Below are 13,606 nucleotides of genomic sequence, written 5' to 3'. Positions count from 1 at the left end.
GTCAAGATTACTGCTGATAGCAATGGTTGGATACCGACCTAACGAGTATACAAATACACACATAAATGCACACACACACACACACACACACACAGTTACACACACAGTTCCCTCCCTCTGCCTCTTGCTCACATACGAACACACACAAACACACACACACATTTTCATTTTTTCAGGTTCTCGGAGGTGCACTTATGCACATAAACCTTCCACCTCAGCTAATAAACTTACTCACCCAGACATCCCCCTCGCAACCTCTCGAGACTCCCTTTGTTCTTGCACACACACACATACACACACACACACACACACACACACACACACACACACACACGCATACAAATATTCACATGCTTACACATTTAGACATGCACATCACGCTCTGCATAACCAGACAGGCAGCAAGTGTTTTGTGCACTAATCAGTCACTTCATTATTTTTCCTAGTTTTCCAAGTGCAATATCCATACTCAGCCCCATTCTGTGCATACTCTAACATACAGTGTAGCCGAAAGAAAACCGCGTTTGTTACCAAACAGCTGTGTGTAATGTCCACTCTGTTAAGTGTGCCCCGGCAGATATGCTGTGACAGTTAACCGTGTGCAGGTAATGGGTGAAAGATTTGAGATGAAAAATTTAATCTCAGAGAATTGGAGCGGTGCAGAAAAAAAATAAAAGAAAGAAAAAATCATTACTATGAAGAATGTGAACAAAATCAAATGGGAGCACTTGTTGTGTAGAGTTCAGCGGTGTGGTTAGAGAATATCTTTACGTTTTGTGGTAACTGTTTGCAATATCATGCGTGAAATATGAGATTTTGGATGCCCCCTTTGAATGTAATAGAATTCAATGATATTCTTAAAGAAAATGAAGTGAGATGATGTGAAAAGACTCTGCTAAATGCTTAAGTATTGGTGTCAATCCAAGAGTGATAATCTTGACTCAAACCTCACCCTCAAATATACTGCTCAAAAACATTAAGGGAACACTTACATCATACATTGGATTGTGAATGAAATATTCAACCTGAAAATCTTTACCGGCATGCATTGTGTAACCTTTTAAGAACAAAATGATGTAAGAGTAGTCAGTGGAGTCAAGAGCAGAGTGCAAAATCCCACCAAAAATTTTAGTTGTTCCCTTAATTTTTTTTAACCCAACTCACACTCCAGAAGAAACTAAGAAGTCAGTACTTGCCCAAGGATAATTCAATATGCAGACTAGAGGAGTCGGGGATTGAACCGCCGGCCTTCCAATTGGTAGACAACTCCCTCCATCTCCCAAGCCATGGCCACATGTGTGCCTCTCTATGTGTGCTACGGCAATTTTCGTTGTTCCTGAAAGCCTCTGTTTCTAAATCAAGACTTTTATGAAGTTCTGCTGCCCTGAGCAGACCATTAACATTTCATATCACCCTGGCTCACTCCCTGTGTTGCTCCCATGGGCATGTAGCAGAAATTCCCTCTTTGTATAATCCCTACAGACTTTAAAAGCAGACCATGGTGACCACACTTTTATTATCGGACCTCAGCTGTGTTTTTTCCAGTTTTTTTTTTTTTTTAAAAGATGACAATCAGTGTTAAGCATTGACCTCAAGCAGAATCTTTTTTACACGGACTGCACTCCAGTAAATGCTCATTTTGACAAACTGATTTGCATAATGCCTATGGAAAAAGAGGTGTGATTTTTTTTAATCAGCATAGAAGCGTAGGAAGAATTTTTTTCTCTTAAGTTTCATCACTTTGCCAGACTTTATAGTCTTTTTTTCTCTCACTATGTCCTCACTTTCTTAACATTCACCACTCACTTGTCAGTTCTGAAGCACAGCTTGCCTTAAGTATCGGGGTTCAGCATGTAAGCTCATCTCATTATCCCCGTTTGTGTATGTGTGTATGTGTTTGTGTGTGTGTGTGCGCGCACACTTCATGTATGAGTGTATAACTGACTGTGAGAGTGTGAGTGAGTGATGGGTGTGTAAGCCTCCCTCTCTTGCGCTCTGTTTGAAATAAAGCGACAGATAATCGCAGGGCTCTGGTGAAGCGAGCTCATCTGAGCGCCAATCGATACGGGTGCCATAGCTTCAAAGCAACCCTTCAAAGAGGAGAGAAATAGCCATATGCTCTTCGTGTTGCTGTGTGTGTGTGTGTGTGTGTGTGTGTGTGTGTGTGTGTGTGTGTGTGTGTGTGTGTGTGTGTGTGTGCCAGAGAGCCAGAGCAAATGTGTGGGGAGAGAGAGAGTGAGAGAACAAAAGGAGGAGATGAAATCAGGGAGTCTCCGTGTGTGCAGATGAAGCTGTTTTCATTTGGTAGCAAACATTATCATATCACAGTTGACACGCAAAGTGGTTGTGATGCAACTGATGTCACTATTTAAATTGGACAAAATCATTGTTTCGTTAGCTGGTAATCTCCTGATATTATGGCTCTGTCATCTTTTATTCAGCAAACCGGCAGCAGCTGTGGCCTTTGTTGAAGAAATGGGCTAGGAGGAGAGAGACACACTCTCTGTCTCTGTCTCACACACACACACACCGAGGCGAAGTTTAAAGACTGAAGAAGTGAATAGACTATACACTGTACCGAGAGACAGTGGGAACTGAACACTTGCAGGAAGGAAGAGTGTGAGGACAAGAGAATGACAGTGAGAAAGGGAGACGGAGGTGTACAGAGATGTGTTCGTAAGTGAGACTAAAAGAGGGAAAGGGGGGAGAGAGAGAGATCCCCGAACCACGCTGTGTTTAGCAGTGCCATCTCACCTTCCAGAAAGTGAAAATGAGAATGTATTTTTGACTCGTCGGTGGAAAAAAAAAAAAAGTCTAGAAGTTTGTGCTTGGGAGTGAGTGTTACAAAATATGTGTTTTCTGTGCACTCAGACATGCGTAATTCTATTAAGTGTGTGCGTTTGCGTGTGTGTGCAAGTTCAGAAAACAAGAGAATGTATGTGTATACAGCATGTGTGTGTGTCAGCATGTCTAATTAGCTGAGACATGCAGGTGTAAAACAGTAATTAATGGCACAACTGACTGACTTCATTATCTCCACATGAGCTTCTCATCCTGGCTCAACACACACACGCGCGCGCGTGCACGCACAAATACCGAAACATTACAACATGCTTCTGAATGTACAGTAGTGTGAGAGAATGTGTGTTTTACTACAAAATAGCAGCGCAGTGTTGACTAGATGAAGTGGACACAATCATTGCACACGTCGCCGTTCGGACACTCAGACACTCATTTAGTTTGCAAATGGACTCATTACTAATGAATCACAAGCTGCTTTAGAGCAGGCTGAGCACACAGTAATGGTTTGGCCATCCTCCAGAATTTAGACACTACAGCGCACACATACACTCAGACACACACAAACGCACACGCACACTTGCATTGACAGAGATTGAGAGTGAGTGTCCAAAAGCGCCAATTACCTTCACATCCAATGTAAGAGAACAAGCTGGAAAGCTAATTATAAGTCCCCCACATGTAGATGGAAACCGTTCAAGCTCTCTCTTACACACACACACACACACACACTTGACCGTGATATGTGACCAGCAATAGCATTTTCTTGTTTTCGTCTGTGGTTGTTAGCTTGTTATGGGAAATATGTTTGTGACATTGGATCATTAGCATAAGTCATGATACAACCTCTGAGCCCAACTAGCTTTATTGAATCATCAATAAGACTGTATAATTTAGTGATTCCAGTTTTAGCCAGATTGATTTACACTTCAGTACCCTGCCAGGCTTGAATGGGATCAAATGAAATTAGATGCCTCAAAATGCACCATGTTGTCACTCAGTAAGTGGAATAAATATGTTTTTTATTTATCATTCAAGTACTATCAATCTTTTCTCATGGTCGTCTGCCAAGGCATAAATATTGCTGATGGTCTCTCTCTCTCTTTGTGTCTCTACCCTCTCTGGTGAGTGAGTGATATGGCAGTGATTGGACAGAGTAATTGGTCCTAATGAACATGTCAACAGACTGTTTCTTTCTCTTTCCATTAAACACAACTGGATTAGATTTACTGTGCTTACTCTAACAGCTTAAAGACTCCATCAGCAGGCCACTTTCTGCACGCACACACACACACACACACACACACACACACACGCACACACACACACACACACAGAATGGCTTAGCTCAGTAGATCAATGGCCCCTTGGTCAATGTCTCCTTAGGGAGGGTTATCTATCTGCTCCTCACTAATGAAACACTCTGATCGTGAGTGTGTGTGTGTGGGTTTGAATGTCTGCATGCACTCATTGGTAAGATTGATTTTAAATTATATGGATATGGAGTCATGTAGCTTAGTCTTAGGTTAATTACAGAGTGCACCATCATGTATATGTGTGTATGTTGTCAACGTTCTTATGAATATTTAATTTAATTTAATAAGCACTCAATATAAAACCGGGTTTTGAAACCTATAATATGCAAATATAAGAACTATTTCTTACGGTTTACATTCCAGCCACACTTCTTTTTTTGTTACTCTTCACTCAGTGGCCATGTTTTAAATATGTCATGCTGCTACCTGGTTAGACACCCTTTTGCCTTCAGAACGTCCTTAATTCTCTGTGACAGAGATTCAGCAACGTGCTGGAAACAGTTGGTCCATGCTGACATGATAGCATCACACAGTTGCTGTTGATTTGTTGGCTGCACATCCATGATACAATTCTCCTGCTGAATTGAGATCTGGTGTCTTTGGAGGCCATTTGAGTATGGTGAACTGTGTCCTATTCAAGAAGTGTACCCCGTTTTGATCGTTACTACCAGCAGGATAATGGACATAGTCATACATGGTCAGCAACAATGGCTGTTCATTTGGTACTAAAAGTGTGCAAAGAGAATATCCCTGACACGGTTACACCGCTGCCATAACCCCGAATCTTTGGTACAGGGCTGGATGAATGCATGTTTTCATGTTGTTGATGCCATTTTTTGACCCTAACATCTGAGTTTTGCTACAGAAATCAGTCCAGGTAACATTTTTCCAGGTTTCTACTGCCCAATTTTGGTGAATTCGTGTGAATTGTAGGCTCAACTTCTTGCTCTTAGCTGACAGACCCCCAGTGTGGTCTTCTGATGCTTAGGTTAGCTGCTCCAACGTTTGATGCAGAGATGATCTTCTGCATACTTTTGTTGTGGTTATTTGAATTAGTGTGGTCTTCCTATGAGCTCAAAGCAGTCTGGCCATTCTCCTCTGACCTCTGGCATCTACAAGCCATTTTCACCCAAAGAACTCCTGCTCACTGGATATTTTCTGTTTTCCCTGTAAACCCAAGAGATGTTAGTGTGGGAAAATCCCAGTAGAAAAGCAGTTTCTGAAATATTCAGATCAGCTGGTCTCACAGCAACAACCATGCCACATTCAAAATTACTTCATCTTTCTTCCTCCTTCTTTGAACTTTAGCATCATGTGATTAGATATTTGTGTTAATGAGCAGCTAAACACTAGCACCTACTGTAATAAAGTGACTGTAAATATATATATATATATATATATATATATATATATATATATATATATATATATATATATATATATATATATATATATGTACATACATATATATATATATATACACACATATATATATATATGTATATATATATATATATATATATATATATGTGTGTGTGTGTGTGTGTGTGTGTGTGTATATATAAGCTATGTAGCTAACAATTCATTACACAACTTCTCTTCATATTAAGTGAGTAAAATGAAACCTGGGTTCTATTTTAGTAATCTATTTTAATGTTGCGAACTCAGCTAGAAGGCACAGACATGATTTTTAAAGTTTGGTCAACCTTTATAATATCTATGTCAGCATTTCTTACTTTAGCATCTGCTTGTTACAGTTTTTTAATTAGGAAGCAGTTTTCTTGGTCAGTCTTTGTTTATTTTGTTTGGGTTTTTTTCTCTTCTTTTTTTTAGGCATGTCAGTGTGTTTTAGCAGTGTGAATGTGTGTGCTATCTCTCTCCAAAGCTTCATGAATTGCAGCCAGGAGAATGTGACAGTGTGAAGTAGAGAAAGTCAGTATTTGGCAACGGATAAGAGAGAAGAACAATACCTAGCAAAGTAGTATTTTCTGCTTTAAACTCAGGTTTGAAGAAAGGGAAGAAGGATACATGCTGTACAGATATTTTTTTTAAATTTATAATGCCTTACAATTTTTTTCTTTGTTTAAATTCTGTTTCCATTTGAGCAGCCCCATCAAAACTAAACTTAAGAGCGGCTTCTTTTATTTTCTATTTTTTTGAAGAAAACAACTGTCAAGTGACATTCGGAGCAGCAGAAATGGTTTCACTTTGTTTCCTCTTGTAAATCTTCTCCATATTCTTAGTCAAACCTGTCAAAGCACACCTGCTTGACATTTAAAACTTTAAATAAAATCACAGTCATTTTATCGTATTTTTAATTTCATGTAATCTGTCAGTGTAAAACACTGATTAAGTGATGTCATTAAAAAATACTCAAAACTGAACTCAAGAGGTAATTGTGCTTTTGATAACTACGTCCAAATGAATTTCACTGGACTTCTTGGAAATTGTTGAAATGACTCTTTACATCCTCACAAAGAATTATTTTTCAAAATGCATGCAGGCCAGTCAACTATAAATGCTCAGTACTGTATGTGTTGCCGAAGGCAAGGGAATGAAATTGCAGAGAAATGCACAACAGCACTGCTTGTGAAATTAAATCACTCCTTCAAAAAATGTCTGTAGTTTTATCTCAGATGTTTTCCTGTAAAGTGGAAAGTTGTTGCACCCTATGGTAATCTAATTTCAGTCTCTCTTTTTTTACCCCTCTCGTCTCCCCTCTTGTCCCTCCCTCTCTCCTTCTGCCTCTCCCCTGTTTCGCTCCTTTTCTTTGCAGTTTGAAGTGCTGAAGTGCTTCTTAAGGTAAGAGTGTCTCATTTCATGTTTTCCTTTTCTTGTTCAGTACTTTTCTTCGTCTGATTTTCTACCCATAAAACACAGCATGCCATCAGCACTTGGCACAGTGTGTGTTTCACGGAACAGTCTGCGTCCTCAAAAATTATTTGGCTCAGTATTCTGCTCACTGAAACACAATGAAATTGTGTTAAGATAACAAAGAGACACTCTGGGTAGCACTCCCACTGCACTCAGCTGGTATAGCCATGGTCTGAAATGTACAGAGCAGAATTAGAAGCCAGTATTACACTTTCCATTGGGATTTTATAGCACGTGTGATATATTGCTGTTTGGCAATTCCGTACACAAACTATAATAAAACACAGTAAGTCCTCTTCTGAGGCATCTTACGACTGAATCTGAACTCGTCTGCAAATCAACAAGAGCAAAAAATAAAAAAAATAAAAAAATAAAAATACCTTACAGTTTTTAAAAGGCAATGCCAATATTGTTGTTTATTTGTAGACTACAGGTTTCAGCTTTAGTAAATCTCAAACTTATTACTTTCAGGCTGCAATGTTCTGTAATAATATCAGCAGACTCACAATACTTTCAAAAGAAAATTAAATGTGCTTCAATGCCATACAGCTGGGTTTGACCTTGTGTTTGGGCATAAAAGATGTCTCTGTAATATCTGCAATGTCACTGTTATGTGGAGTTCTGGTAAGAGGACACCAAGCACAGGCACTCAGGCAGCATGAATAGGAAAAGTAACTTTAATAAACTAACTAGCAAAAGCAACAAACACTGTAAAGGCCAGACAACGCTGATAAAAAAGACAAATGGCAAAGTAATCAGAAGACTAGAGATGCAACGCTCAACTGGGATGCAACTGGAATCAGAGAGTTTCCAGTGTTCTTGGCTTGGAAGGTCACATTACCTTTTCATGTATGCACAACACGGGAACAGCAGCACCACAGCTACATGCTAACATGTTGTTAGTGTAGCTCACTTTGAGTGGAGACAGTATGGAATGTTTGCCAAATAAACCATAGGGGGACTACCATGAAAATGTTTGTAATGACAAACTTAATAAGACACTGAAATGACTATCATCCAGCTGAATATGAACATTTTAAAGATGCTAACAAAGGCAAAGTTGCTAAAGCTAAAGCTATCCAGAGCTCAGCCAGCAGCCTCAGTCTGAACAGTGAAAGGATGAAAGCAGAGATGATGGAACAGGTGAAAAAGACAAAATGGTTAATATTCTGTTATCTTTTGAACTTATAACCATACTTATAACTCTAACTCATAACCATACCGAAAAAAGATGCAAGTAAATGATGCTCCTGTTTGGTAAGATAAAATACAGGTAAAGATGATTGTACAACAACTCAAATATTTCTACCCCTTTTCTAAGAGCAGAAAACTTTTTTTCAGGTGTTTAAGTGAGAGAAGATCTAGTGACTCACTAAAGTTCAGGGTAAAAGTTTAGTTATTTTATTATGAAAATAAATTTTTGCATTGAAGAAAAGTTTATTTTTGCTTGTATATCCTGTCAATTATGTTTCTTTAAAAGAAAACATTAATCGACAAATTTCAGTATTGGCAGGTCACACTTACAAAAAAAAAGAATATGAATCAGCCAAGAAAATTGCAATTAGAGCATCTGTACAGAATCTGAAACATGAGGAGTAAGTAAATCATACATCGTGCAATTTCTCCTTTTTTTCACTCTGTTGAACAACATGGTAAAAATGGGTAATAATAGGTTAACTAAAATAAAGTCACTATGCAACAGTGCAGAGTTCTGTACAGAGTGCACATGTATATTCATATTCAGCTAAAGTAAGCAGCGTGTGTTGGGTAAACTACAGTTCAAAGGTATTCTTTCTCTGTGATAAAGCAGAAATCATTTTTGGAAAGTTATTCATAGTTACAGAAAATGGACAAAGCAGCGTTTTACCAAAAAAAAAAAAGCATAATTTGAAAGATGTTGAAAGAATTTTTAGATTTAACAGTGAAAAGAACAAAAGGTTGTTAAAGGTTTATTCTTTGATTTTGAATGCTTAACACTGGAACGTGTCAGTAACAGTGGAATAAAATACTAATAATCATGGCAGGCTATGTCACATCTACTTCAGAAGGACAAGCTGAGAGGGATGCCAGTCCAGCAAAGAATTTAAGTTTTTTTTTACCAAAGGTGCAATGTTAATCTTTGGTACAAACCTCAATTATTTGTGTGTGTGTGTGTGTGTGTGTGTGTGTGTGTGTGTGTGTGTGTGTGTGTGTGTGTGTGTGCTTGCGTTTTATTGTTATCCGAGGTTGTGTGAAAAAGCATGTGTGTGTGTGTGCATGTGCGCTTGGGAGGGCATATGCCTACATCTTAGTCTCTGTGTCTTCCTTGTGTTTGTGTCTGGTTCAGTGTTTTGAGTGGGCTCTGCTGGGACTTTGTGTGGAGCCTCATTAGTGGCTAAGGTTTGGCTGGCGCGCTGCTACTGAAGATACTCGGGGCACAAAGTCATATGTTACTCTACTGCTGGCCCATCTGCCACATTGGCCCTCACTCGATACTCTTGAGGTTTGTTTAATTTTTTTGTGCACATAAATCTTTGTAAGCAAAAATTCACCAGGCACTGTACTTAAGTACAGTTATGAGGTATTGGTGCTTTACATGTATTAAAAAAAAATACAGTTCAAAAGGAAAAAGTGCTCCTTACGCACTATTAAATGTAAAAAATGTAATAAAATATGATTATTATGGAAAAAAAGTTTTGAACATTTGATACTGGGTTTCCTAAAACAAAACTGGAACAACCATGTACCCCTCTGCTATGTCAGCCCTTCTAGTTTAAAAAGTAAGATAATAAACATCTGTGTTAATAATTCATTGTCCTGCTAGGAAGCATATTATAACACTGCTGTATTTCTTAAGTCAGTGTTTGTTTTCGGTATTTTCAGTAACCTAGCACCTTTAAAATGAAACTATTAACTATTATATGACATGCACTGAAGTGTAAATAATTATGATAGGATTACTTTGATGACAGACTAATAGACATCATGCAAATATTTTTTTCTTTTAATTGTTGACATAATTATATAAATATTTGTTTGCATTTTTCATAAAGGTGTTTTATTTACAGTATTTCTATTTAACATTGCTTTTATGTTCAAAATCAACGGCTTTGGTTCAGCTGAATACCCTGTCCTCCCTAATCATGATGTAATAGGGAAGGTATTGCACTATATTCATAAGGATGACCCACAGCAAAATCGGGCCTAGTAAGCATCAACCATTTACCAAGACAAGAGAAAAGGAGGAGCTTAGCTAGACCATCAACATCAAGCTAAAGGAGAGAGTAGACTAAAGTTAGTGACATTCAATAATGGCATGTTGAGTGAAATGAGAAGTGCTCAGTGTATCATGGGAAGTCCCCCCCAGCCTGAGCCCACAGCAGCATAACTAAGATTTATGCTAAGGTCATCTGATCCAAAAAAGGAACATTTTTACCTAATCTTAAAAACAAAGGGTGTTTGTGTCCTGAACCCAAAATGGGAGCTGGTTTCAAAGGAGAGGAGCCTCTCATTCTACATGAGGAAACTCTAGGAACCATAAGTAAGCTTGCAGTCTGAAAATGACATGGTCTTCAGGGAACCTATGAAAATAAGTTAATATGAGTCAAATATAATCTCTCTTTCTACTCTCTGATAGTACACTCGCTGCAGTATTTTGGATTAACTTTTTAAGTTTTTTTTCATCTTAGAAAAACCTCATAATAAGGAATTACAATAGTCCAGCCTAGAAGTAACAAATCCATGGAATAGTTTTCAGTATTATGCTGAAACAGGATTTTGACTTTTCTGTGAAATAGAAAAGGTTTGGTCTTTGGTCACTAGCAAATTAGTTACATAATTTATGGAAGATGGTAACTTGTCTCCAAGCACACACCAGCTAGAATCATTGTTAATGATGTAAATTGTGTTGTTTAAAATACATTTAAAAGGTTAAATGATCTGTAATACTAATGGAAAACCATTATTTAGTTTTTCTTAGTTGATCAGAACTGATACTGAATGGAAACAATTTGTCTATTGATCTTAGTGACAGCATAAAGACAAAAGGTAATGAATTTATCCATGACTTCATGCATTAAAAAAAGAATTAAAGGTGAAGTAGACAACATGTTCTGCCTCATTGGCTAAAAAAATATCTATGTTAACCTTTCAGTATATTAGAATTTAAGTGGTCCTTGAGAGAATGAGACTCCTGGCAGTTAATGAGGTTTTCATGAAATAATGAATGGCTTTTCGTGCATTAAGTCATTTTTGAATTTGTGATCGTTCATGTACCTACACACAACACCTGTTAAATATTTTATTTACAGCTTTTGTTTTTTTTTAAGGAAAAAAAATCTCTGAGGGCTACAATCAATTTGATCCAAATGAGTCTTTGCCTTGGTGTTAAATGATACAACCAATAAAAAAATTAATTTACAGTGACGTTGGGTAGGCGATCCAGATATTTGAGCCAAATCAATGATTTTGGAAGGTCACAGTCCTGGGTCAAAACCAGTGCTTAGACCTTAACCTCTAAGTTTTATGTGTCATGCCTAACCCACGCTTTTGAAGTGTGTTTTTGTCTCTTTCCTCCTTCCTCATTTATTTTTTCTCCATATTTCTTGATTTGTATCTCTGCTGTCATATCAAGTTTTCGCCTGTTTTTTTTTGCCTCTGTCATCAGTAATTCATCTCTTCATTTGTGTTTTTATTCTTCAGACAGAAACTTGTACCCAGAAATATTCAACTGTAAAATCATCATATTATATGTAGAATTTATGGAGGCATAATGTTTTTTCTAGCACACTGAAATCATTTACTATTAGCATTAAATATAAAATAGACTACATCTAAGAACCTGACAGTTATGCGTATATACAGTTCTGGGTATACTGGGCAATCCAGATGCATCTCTGGATTGCCCAGTATACCCAGAATCAATGAAATCAATCCATTAATTTCCACCTGCATTTAGTTGCATAGAGTTGTAGCTAAACGTTGGCAGAGACAGTGGACAATCAATACTTTGTTTCAAAATGATCTGTCTTTCAGGAGCACAATCATGTTGGTATATTGATTAAATTAGTTCACGCACAGGTTGTTAATATTATGCATGTGTTTGAGAACATACACAATATGGACAAATGTACATGCAGCCACCTACACCTGCAGGAACTGTGCTGCCATGGAAACCCGTGCCATCAAGCTCCTGGTTCACAGTTTTATGAGTTTTATGCTGATGTTAATGCTAGAGGGGGTTAAAAACTCGGCAGAGCATTAGGAGCTCTGTAGAGCATTGGAGACTCTCCAGAGTCTCCACAATGTACTTTAATTCTGAAACTCTGCAACTTTACGTGGTTTGCCACTGTGCGACTTTGATTTGTTTCAGTTGTATGCATATTTATGCAGTTTTCTGAGCACCAATCTATAAAACCCATGTTATATTTCACTGTCACTTATACTGTGACTTAAAGCTCTGGAAGTTTAAGTTAGATTCAGGGAGGCAAAGAGATCCACTTCCCAGCTAGACTAGCAAACCAGAAATATCAGAGAGGGCAAAATGCAAGCTAGCATTTTAACTTAAACCCACTGCTGTCTGCTGCCATTAAACCTGCTAAGGGAGGAAGAGTAGTGACCCTGTTATTTCCAAAATTCCCTCGTATTTAGTTTTCTTGTGTTGTGACTAGAAGGACTGTTCAACTCCCCTAACAGAAGTCGAAGGAGCTTGGAAAGAAAGCAACTGGTTTCTTGAAGATGTTTGACTTCTCATCCGAGTTTCTTCACGAAACTCAAAGAAGTCTAGTTGCTTTCTTTCCAAGCTGCTTAGAATACCATGACCTGGACTGAGAAGCTACAAAGACATATTCCCTTAACTAAAGTTGTACGCATTGATAAAAATAATTATTTTCTACAGAAAAAAGTAATTTTGAAACTAATCAAAACATTTCTATATTAACTTTGACCACAGCAATTTAAATCTAAGCACATGATTATGTTGTGTTGTGAAACTGCTGCCAGTAAATCTAGTAGTTTTCATCCCTCCAAGCAGCAGGTAAGAGGGAAAAAAAAGGTTAAAAAAGAAAGAAAAGCCAAATCATAAATTTGGATGTCAACAGATAATACAGAAATTTGAATAATTCTATTTGATTTTAAAGTAAAAGGTTTCTCCAGTGGGTCTGGCCATGAATTTGAAGTGACAGGTAAGTAAGCTCACATAAAGATAAACACAGATAGACATGAGCAGACAGAATGGCCTCTGCATGAACCAGTCCAATTTACAATTTCACTCTGAATGTACAACAGCTCTAAACAAGTGAAGTTGTGTAATATGTTGTTTTCGTGATAAGATTCATTTACAGCCCTAGCTTTAATAGCAGCGCTCAGCAGGAGAAAGGTTAATTATCACATCCTGCTACAGACAGGACACCTCCTCCTGTCAAGCGCACACACATAACACTCTGAACCACACAAACAAGCGAGCCATCAAACAAAATTCTCTCTCAGTGTGTAACTGCCATATAAAGATGTAATCCAGCATCTGTTTGTCCTCATTTCCTTCATCATTTAGTCGAGGCCCTTTTTTTTTGTATTTTTCTTTATTTTTCATCCTTTCTTCTAATCCCACCACATGGACTCTATGCGTGGTGATATGCCTG

General features: G+C 37.9%; 1 protein-coding gene across 21 annotated transcripts in view; it reads left to right on the top strand.

The window, feature by feature from the left end:
- Positions 1 to 13,606, top strand: part of ptprdb (protein tyrosine phosphatase receptor type Db) — a 176,012-nt gene that overhangs the window by 14,716 nt on the left and 147,690 nt on the right. For all 21 annotated transcript variants that reach the window (XM_085163726.1, XM_085163724.1, XM_085163721.1 and 18 more), the window contains exon 3: positions 6,892 to 6,917. The gene's annotated coding sequence lies outside the window, so the exon portion shown is untranslated. The remainder of the gene's footprint in view (positions 1 to 6,891; positions 6,918 to 13,606) is intronic.

The sequence above is a fragment of the Neolamprologus multifasciatus genome, chromosome 6, assembly GCF_963576455.1.
Source record: "Neolamprologus multifasciatus chromosome 6, fNeoMul1.2, whole genome shotgun sequence".
In the NCBI taxonomy this organism is placed as follows: Eukaryota; Metazoa; Chordata; class Actinopteri; order Cichliformes; family Cichlidae; genus Neolamprologus; species Neolamprologus multifasciatus.
The sequence above is the reverse complement of the archived record's forward strand: the minus strand, read 5'-3'. Positions and strand labels throughout refer to the sequence as shown.